Source organism: Crocodylus porosus, unplaced genomic scaffold (assembly GCF_001723895.1).
Source record: "Crocodylus porosus isolate Cpor-Errol unplaced genomic scaffold, CroPor_comp1, whole genome shotgun sequence".
Taxonomy (NCBI): domain Eukaryota; kingdom Metazoa; phylum Chordata; order Crocodylia; family Crocodylidae; genus Crocodylus; species Crocodylus porosus.
This window is the reverse complement of record NW_017728907.1, coordinates 63,651,458-63,658,738: the sequence shown is the minus strand read 5'-3', so window position 1 is coordinate 63,658,738 and position 7,281 is coordinate 63,651,458. Positions and strand designations below refer to the sequence as shown.

The window sequence follows — 7,281 nt, the reverse complement described above, 5'->3', positions numbered from 1 at the left end:
TGCAGGGCGGGAGGGGATTTCCCTCCTGCTCTTCATATAGAGGCCCCCATGCTCATCTGGCTCTTCATGTGGTGGGCTCCTGTGTCTGCTTCCTTCCCCTGGGGGGGAAAAAAACTTTAAATGAAACATGTGGCACCACAAGATCAGCTGGTTTAAGTTTCTTGATATCGGTTTCTGGATTAGGCAGAAACCCCTTATTGCTTGAATGTCCTGGAGATGGGGTTGTCCAAGGGGGACCCTGAGGAGGGATGCTGCTTCTGAAGGCCCTTCTCTTTTGTTCAAGCTAGGGGAGTTTGTTCAAGCTAGGGGAGTTATCATGGCCAACTTATCTTTTCAGTGGAGCGGAACTGCCAGTTCAAATTACACCCGTCTCCTTGATGCTCTCTAGCTTGTTGATTTGTAGTTAGAATTGGTGGGTTTGTACAGGTGGGTTTTGTTTATGCACTTTTATCTTGCCTGTCTCATTTCTAGTGAATTGTGTTCAGGGCTTTATGGTGAAGTTTGTCAGGTATAAATTGCTTCATCTCTCCTGTTCCTAACTCGGGATAAGACGAGTCCTGACATTGTTTCTTTACCACCCGTATTCCTTACCCAAGTGACAGTCTGGCATGGGATCTGGGCAGTAAGTGACAGATATATTTGAAGGATGGCAGTTACCTGTAGACGTTCAAGCTTCCTGAATCTTGCTCATGAAAATTGCTCTAATGCATGCTTGTGCTCTAAGCCTCTACTTCATGAGAACTAAATGTCTAAAGGTTATCGGAGATCTCTTTTAATTATTGATATTAAACACTGGAAGTCTTTAATTTTAAAAACTTAAAAAATTTGTCAAGTCAAATGTGAAAATACAGGTAAGAAGAAGGCAGGCAAGGTTCTTTGAGTAGATGTGATATTTCTTATTAGACCAACTGAGTAGTTGGAAAAAAGTTCTTAGCAAGCTTTCAGATGCAGTCACCCTTCTTCAAGCACAGGGAGTTTCTGCTGGTCTGAGACTCCAAGAAAAAACTCAGGTAAGAAGAAGGAAATGCAGAAGCAGTGTTTAAGGGTAATTTAGAATTTTCTGCTCTTGTGCGACTGTTGGAAAGTTTTATTTCAAATTACTAACCATTTATTGTAGACTAGAAAGTAAAAAACAGCATGTGTCACATGGTTCAACTGAATTTAAGCAGTGACACTCTGAGGCTTCAAGAGTAGTGTTTGCTTTGCACTGATGCTGCTTATTTCATAGCGTTTTAGCATTTTTATGTAATATTTTGTTTTCTCTCACAGCAGTATCTTGCTTGACAGTTTGCTGTAGAATGTACAGAATAACAGGACCTTGGGATCAAAAGTAAACACTGAAACTGATCCTCATTAGCAGGGATACTGGTTTCCTCTGTTTAAAAATTGCAAATTCTCTGATTTTTAGGGGGTGAAACCCCCACAAATTCCCTGATTTTAAAAAACCCCAAATCCATGGTTTTTTCCATGATTAAAATGAAATGCCCCTATATATAGGGATCAGTAGAACAGCATGTTTTATTGATGTATTTAGACCACCAGTGCCTCAATCCCTATAATAAATTCTAAATACCTGTAAGTTTTGGCATTTGATTTTTTGGGTTTCTTATCATGGAATATCAGATCTCCCACTGGCCACTTTGTTCATCAGGACAAGGGTTCAGCTGCAGCTGCCTTCCACTCACACTGGCTCTGAGCAGCCCTGATATGTTGGTGCTGTGCTGGAAGGGCCCTCTAGCTTCCAGGGCTATGGCCAGGGACCCACGTTGGCAGCCCCCTGCCCTCCGCAGCAGCACCCAAGCCCCATCTGCTGTGTGTGGGTGGCTGCTACAGAGGAGTGGAGCATGGAGCCTGGCTCCCTCTTCCCTGTGGGTAGCATGGCCCGAGCAGAACCCATCGGGGTGGGGAGGCCAGATATGGGCTCCCCACTGCAGGCTTGCGCTCTTTGCCCTGCTGCCCTCCCCCCAGGAACTCTACAGCCTAGTGGACAAGGCCTGGTGTGGTAGGGCAGAATGGAGTGTGGAAGCTTGATGCCGCTGCTGCCAGCCTTGCAGCACCTACTGTGGTGGTGTGGAGTTGTGGCCCTCACTGCTGCCGGCCAAGCAAGGGAGCTCCTCACTGTGGTGGTGTGGGGCTTGCAGCGGCAGAATCGAGCCTCCCTGCCCAGCCGTGCTTTGCCCTGCCAGGCTGCAGAGGCCCCAGGGGGAAGGCAACAGGGTAGGGAGCCCAAGCCCATAGTAGGCAGCCTGCATCTACCTACACTCCATGTACAAATTTGGGGGGCATGTGCGCACAGAAGTGGGAAGCCAGCCCCCCAGGCAAGCCACCCATGGCCCCGTCCCGCTCACCTCCCAGGCCATGCAGCCGTGCATTCTGGCCCTGGACCCCAGTTGCCATGCACTGCCCCAGCTGGCCAAGAGCCGGAGCCCTGTCCAACTCCCTCCTTATGGGGGCCTCAATTTGCCATCCACCCCTGCCAGACTTGCCTGTGGGAGTTGCTTTCCAGGCTACCTGGCAGCCATATGCACGTGCATGTGGTGCCCCCTGCCTGACTGTCGTCCTTCCCTCTCCCCAGCCACTTGCAGCGTAGAACTCTGCCAACTTTCAAGGGGAAACCCATCATTTCTTGCATGTTTCTTCTTTACAGGAGAAAATCCAGGTTTAATGCATTTTTCCGTTGCAAATGCAAAGCATGGATCACTGCTCACTAGTTACATAGGTGTATTTCTAGCAGTTTCCTTCTTGTTACAGTAATCGGGGATGTTTCTTTTAACCTCTAGGTTACAACATATTGTTGTAAAGCATCTCAGCACTTTCTTGCTTTATTCACTTCAGGTCAGAATGCAGAGACAAAGACTGTTTTTCCCAGCTTGTCATTGTAATTAAAAAAAAAAAAAAAAAATTCTTGCATCCTCCATTGACTTCCAAATCATTATGTCGAGCATCAGCTCTGTGTCTCTACATACGGAATACTTTGTCCCATCCCTATCCTAGCTAACATCTTTTATTCATTATCAAGATATTGGTGCCAGACTACATTGTCCACCTACTAAATTTTCAGACAGTTCTTTATACTTTTTTCTAACCTGTTGTTCATGCTTAGGGGAAGCTTCCAAAAATATTTGTAAAGCTATCTCCTTGTCCTCCTCCAGATTCCTCTTCAAATGCTCCTTTGCTGCGATGCCTACAAAAATGTGGCAATGGTTAGGCCTTGTCATATTCGCAGCTGTCAGGCTAATCAAAATGGTTTTGTTATTTTCTTGTATCCCTGACTGCTTGTGTACATTTGATCCCTTTTGTATGTTATGATTGTGCCCTCCTTAGGACAGGAACTATATTTTGCTTTGTGCTGGGCAGACACGAATTGAAGGAGACCTGGCCTACAACTAGGGATCCTAGATGTTTGAAGTAAAACAAGGGAAATCTCTTAAGCCTTAAACCTCAGGGGCTCTTATATAAGACATAGGTGAAATTTGGGGCCAGGGAGGGGAGGCCAGGTAGAGGACTTGAGCAAAGGGTCTGCAGGTGCCTGGTACATATGGCTTTATGTAAACTAGAGGTGCACCAATATATCGGTCGATGTTGGCTTGCCACCAATAAAAGGAAAATTGTCATTATTGGCAATCTGCATTTTTGGCAGGTGTAGTTGATTAATGTCACTGATAAATGCTGCATGCATGTGCACAGCTGCAGCATGCATGCAGCCAGAAGTGCGGCCTGTAAGTTTGTGGTGGGAGGGGAAAGAGGTGTGGGGGAGGGAAGGGGCGTGGGGGCACAGGTTGAGGCCCCCACAGCGAGGGAGAGAGTGGAGCAGGGGTAGGTAGGCGCCTTGATCTGCCCTTTCCCTCCCCCACATGCCTTCCCCCAGATTTACCAGCTGGGTGCTACTCTCCACACTGCCAAGCTGCATTTCAGCTTTCGAATCAGTTTTGGACAATATGGCTGGTTAATAATCGGCATCGGCCGAAAAATCTTTATTGGTGCACTCCTAATGTAAACTTAAGTTCAGCTCTGTTCTGACTTAAGTTTTTTTTCTAATTAATTTTCTGGTCAATTGGATGGTTGCTTGGGGGAAATGAAATGCATCTGTAAGAGCTGTATTTGTTATCAAAAGTTTGTTGTTCACATAAGCTGAAATACTAAGTATGCACTGCAGTAAAATGGTATAGTGTATCTTGTAATGTTAAGGAAACAGATTCTTGTGCTGCTGCACTCTGAAAACAATTAATCTGCTTGGTATATTTTTTGGTGTACTTCTGAGAAGGCTGAGTAAAAACCCCTTTTATACTTTAATTTAGCCTTTTAACCTTTGGTAGGGCAAATGTTGGATTTCACCTGTGTGCTTGTACAATTATATTCTTAAGTGCAATCTTCATCTCTGATTTATTCGGTTTATAATGTGCACTTCTACTTTGTCTTTTGTCCAAGACAAAATGGGAATAAATTTTTCCAGCAAATGTTTAGTAACTGTGAGAGAGCAGCTTTAAGTAACTCCGTTGATTATGTGTAACCTCATGTGTTTCGTTTAGTGACTAAAAATTCTACCAAACTTATTCTCATGCAGGCAGTAACCATAGCTGAAAAGCATTGCTAAAACTGGACAAAATTACTCTGAGACAACTTTTCTTGTAAGTAAATGGATTTAACAAATCACAGTTACTATATGTAGGTAAACTGAATAACTGCATGTGCAACCTTTAATTTGAGGTTTGCCCTTTCATTTAGCTATTGCTTGCATGTGAAGGTACTTATTTTCGTGGTCTTAGGCCACCATATCCTTGTTTTGCTGTTGTGGTTAGTCATATATGCCTGTTGTTCTCTACCAAACATGCCCTCCTATTTTTGCTAAATAGCAGCAAGACAAAGGATGTTGCAGTGCTCTCATTTGTTTGCACTCCGGCGCTATTTGAATTTCCTTTTTTTGATTTTTTTTTTTCCAGTAGTAGGGTGCTTAGTTTTCCTTTCTCCCCTTTGTATGCATAGCCTTGATTGCAAGATTGTTTTGCTTTATTACAATAACTTCTCTTTTCATAAGTAGCTTCCTGGTGTTTCTGTTGTACAAGGGACTCTATTATCATACTTTCACTTAAGTGTTTCTGCAGAATCTATTTTGTGTACTGTTAGTGCTCTGAGAACTCAATAATAACTCCTTGCAGAAAAGTGTTTAAAAAACCAAAACAGTTCATTTTATTCTTGCCACGTTTTACAGCAAACAAAGTGGTATTTTCTCTTAAAAGAGAAATCATTTTGCATTAGGGTTCCTAGGATCAGAAGTTTTTAAACTTCTATAATTGTTAGCAAGCCATAACGCTTTTTATGAAGCATCTTACATGGTATTGATACCTATTTCTACCCTATCTCTGCAATAATTAAAGTTCTGAAGGTGATCTGAAGCTTAATGGAATGGAGTTCTGTAAGACACGAGGCTGCAGTATAACTTCTTATTCAGATTCCATGGAACTTAAATGCATTGTAGAATTTGGGTAAGAGGCATCTAGTATAATTTTTATATTCTCTGCTGGGGAGGGAAGGGGTAGATCGAGCCCACCCCCACCCCCATGCAGAGGGAGGGAGGGAGTGGGGCAGGGGCTGAGGTGAATGGGGCCCCAAGGCAGAGGCAGGTTGTGGGACAGCCATGCAAGACTTGTCTAGGGCCATAGGGGGGTGGCTCACTGCCACTGTGCACATGCCTGCAGAAGGCATGGGGGGCATCTGCATCTCAGATTTGTGTGCGGTGCAGAGGTGGGTTGCCCACTGCAGGCTGGGGTTCTGTGCCTTTCTGCCTTTGCCCTGGGAGCTGTGCAACACCATGTGCCTCCTGCTTTCAGGTGGGGAGGAGAGTGGCATGGCCAGTGCTCGACTCCCAGGACAAAGGCAGTGGGATACAGAGCCCCAGCCTGAAGTGGGTAGCCCGTCTCTGCCCCATGCACAAATACAGGGGGGCATGTGCCCTTGCCCCGTCTCTGTCCCATGACGTGTCCCAGCCTTGGGGTCCCATTTGCCCATGCCGTACTCCCGCCCTCACTGTGGGGACCTTGATCTGTCCCTTCCCCTCCACAGACTTACCTTCTGGGTACTGCTTTACACGCAGCTGGACTGAATTCCTGTAGGGTTACCATATTTCCAGTTTCAACAAAGAGGACACGTGCATGTGTAATATGGGGGGGGGGGGGAACATATGATATGTTTGTGCCCTACTCCCACCACTTACTCCCAAGCCACAGCCCCCCTCCCCCCCCCCCCCCCTGCTGTCCCTCACTCATGACCCACAGTACTCAGCATCCTGCCAGGGTGTGCAAGGGGTCTCCCCTCCCTGGGCTCCAGACTCCCCTGTGGGGACTTCCCCTTCCTGGGCTCCAAACCTCACGCACACACACAGCACCCCACATCTTCACAAATCCCCCTACCCCACACATGCATGCCACATCCATCCCCTAGACATACAAAGTACCTGCATAATTGTCATAATTTTGATTTTTCAGCTGTGCAATTAAAATCACGATGAATTATAACTAATTAAGTGTGCAACTAATTGCAAAAAAAGAATGTTAATAGTTTGACAGCCCTTGTTCTATTAAAAATGTTTTTGTGAGTAAACTTTGTTACATGCATCAGATTTCAGTATTTGTAATAGGTTCCATTCTAGAAAGACCTATTTGGAACGCCAGTCATTCCAAGCATAAAGCATATCTCAAACTAATATTCTTCAGACTTTAAACTCTGATTAAAGTTGTTATTTTTAAATAAAGTTCAGAAAACTAACAGTGTATTTAAATTGGGATTGTGATTTAACTGAATCTTAAGTCAAACATCAACCCTTTTGTTTTCTACAAACTGCAGGGAATTTTGAGACTAGGCTTTCCATGAAGCTGCTGCTCAGGTTCTTCTAGGAAAAACTGAGAACTTTTATACTGACCTGTGATGGATTTGCAACTTCAGTCTCCTCTAGTTGCTGGGGGAAAATATGCATTTTTATTCCCACCCTCCACTGTTCTCTCGCCTTTTTTGTGGTGGTATGTGTGAATCTTTTAGTTTTACCCCTCGTGGAACTTTTGGGCTATTGTGGTGTCTTGGTGTTTCCTAGTCATCCACTCTGTTCTTCTGTCTTGTAGTTGGATTGCAGTCTTTTTTAAATCTGCCACATTGAATGGCTCCAGAGGTTGCCTCTTCAGCTGAAGCTTTTCCACTTACTGACATAATGAATTTGACCACTCTTTTGTGTATAGTACTGATGAAACCTGACAAGTCCCTGGTTAGTGTTCATTTTTTTTTGTTTTTTTA

General features: G+C 44.7%; 1 protein-coding gene across 1 annotated transcript in view; it reads left to right on the top strand.

Annotated features, from left to right (window-relative positions):
* ANKRD13C (ankyrin repeat domain 13C) overlaps nt 1–7,281 on the top strand; it is a 64,734-nt gene that overhangs the window by 811 nt on the left and 56,642 nt on the right. The gene's annotated exons all lie outside the window — the stretch shown is intronic.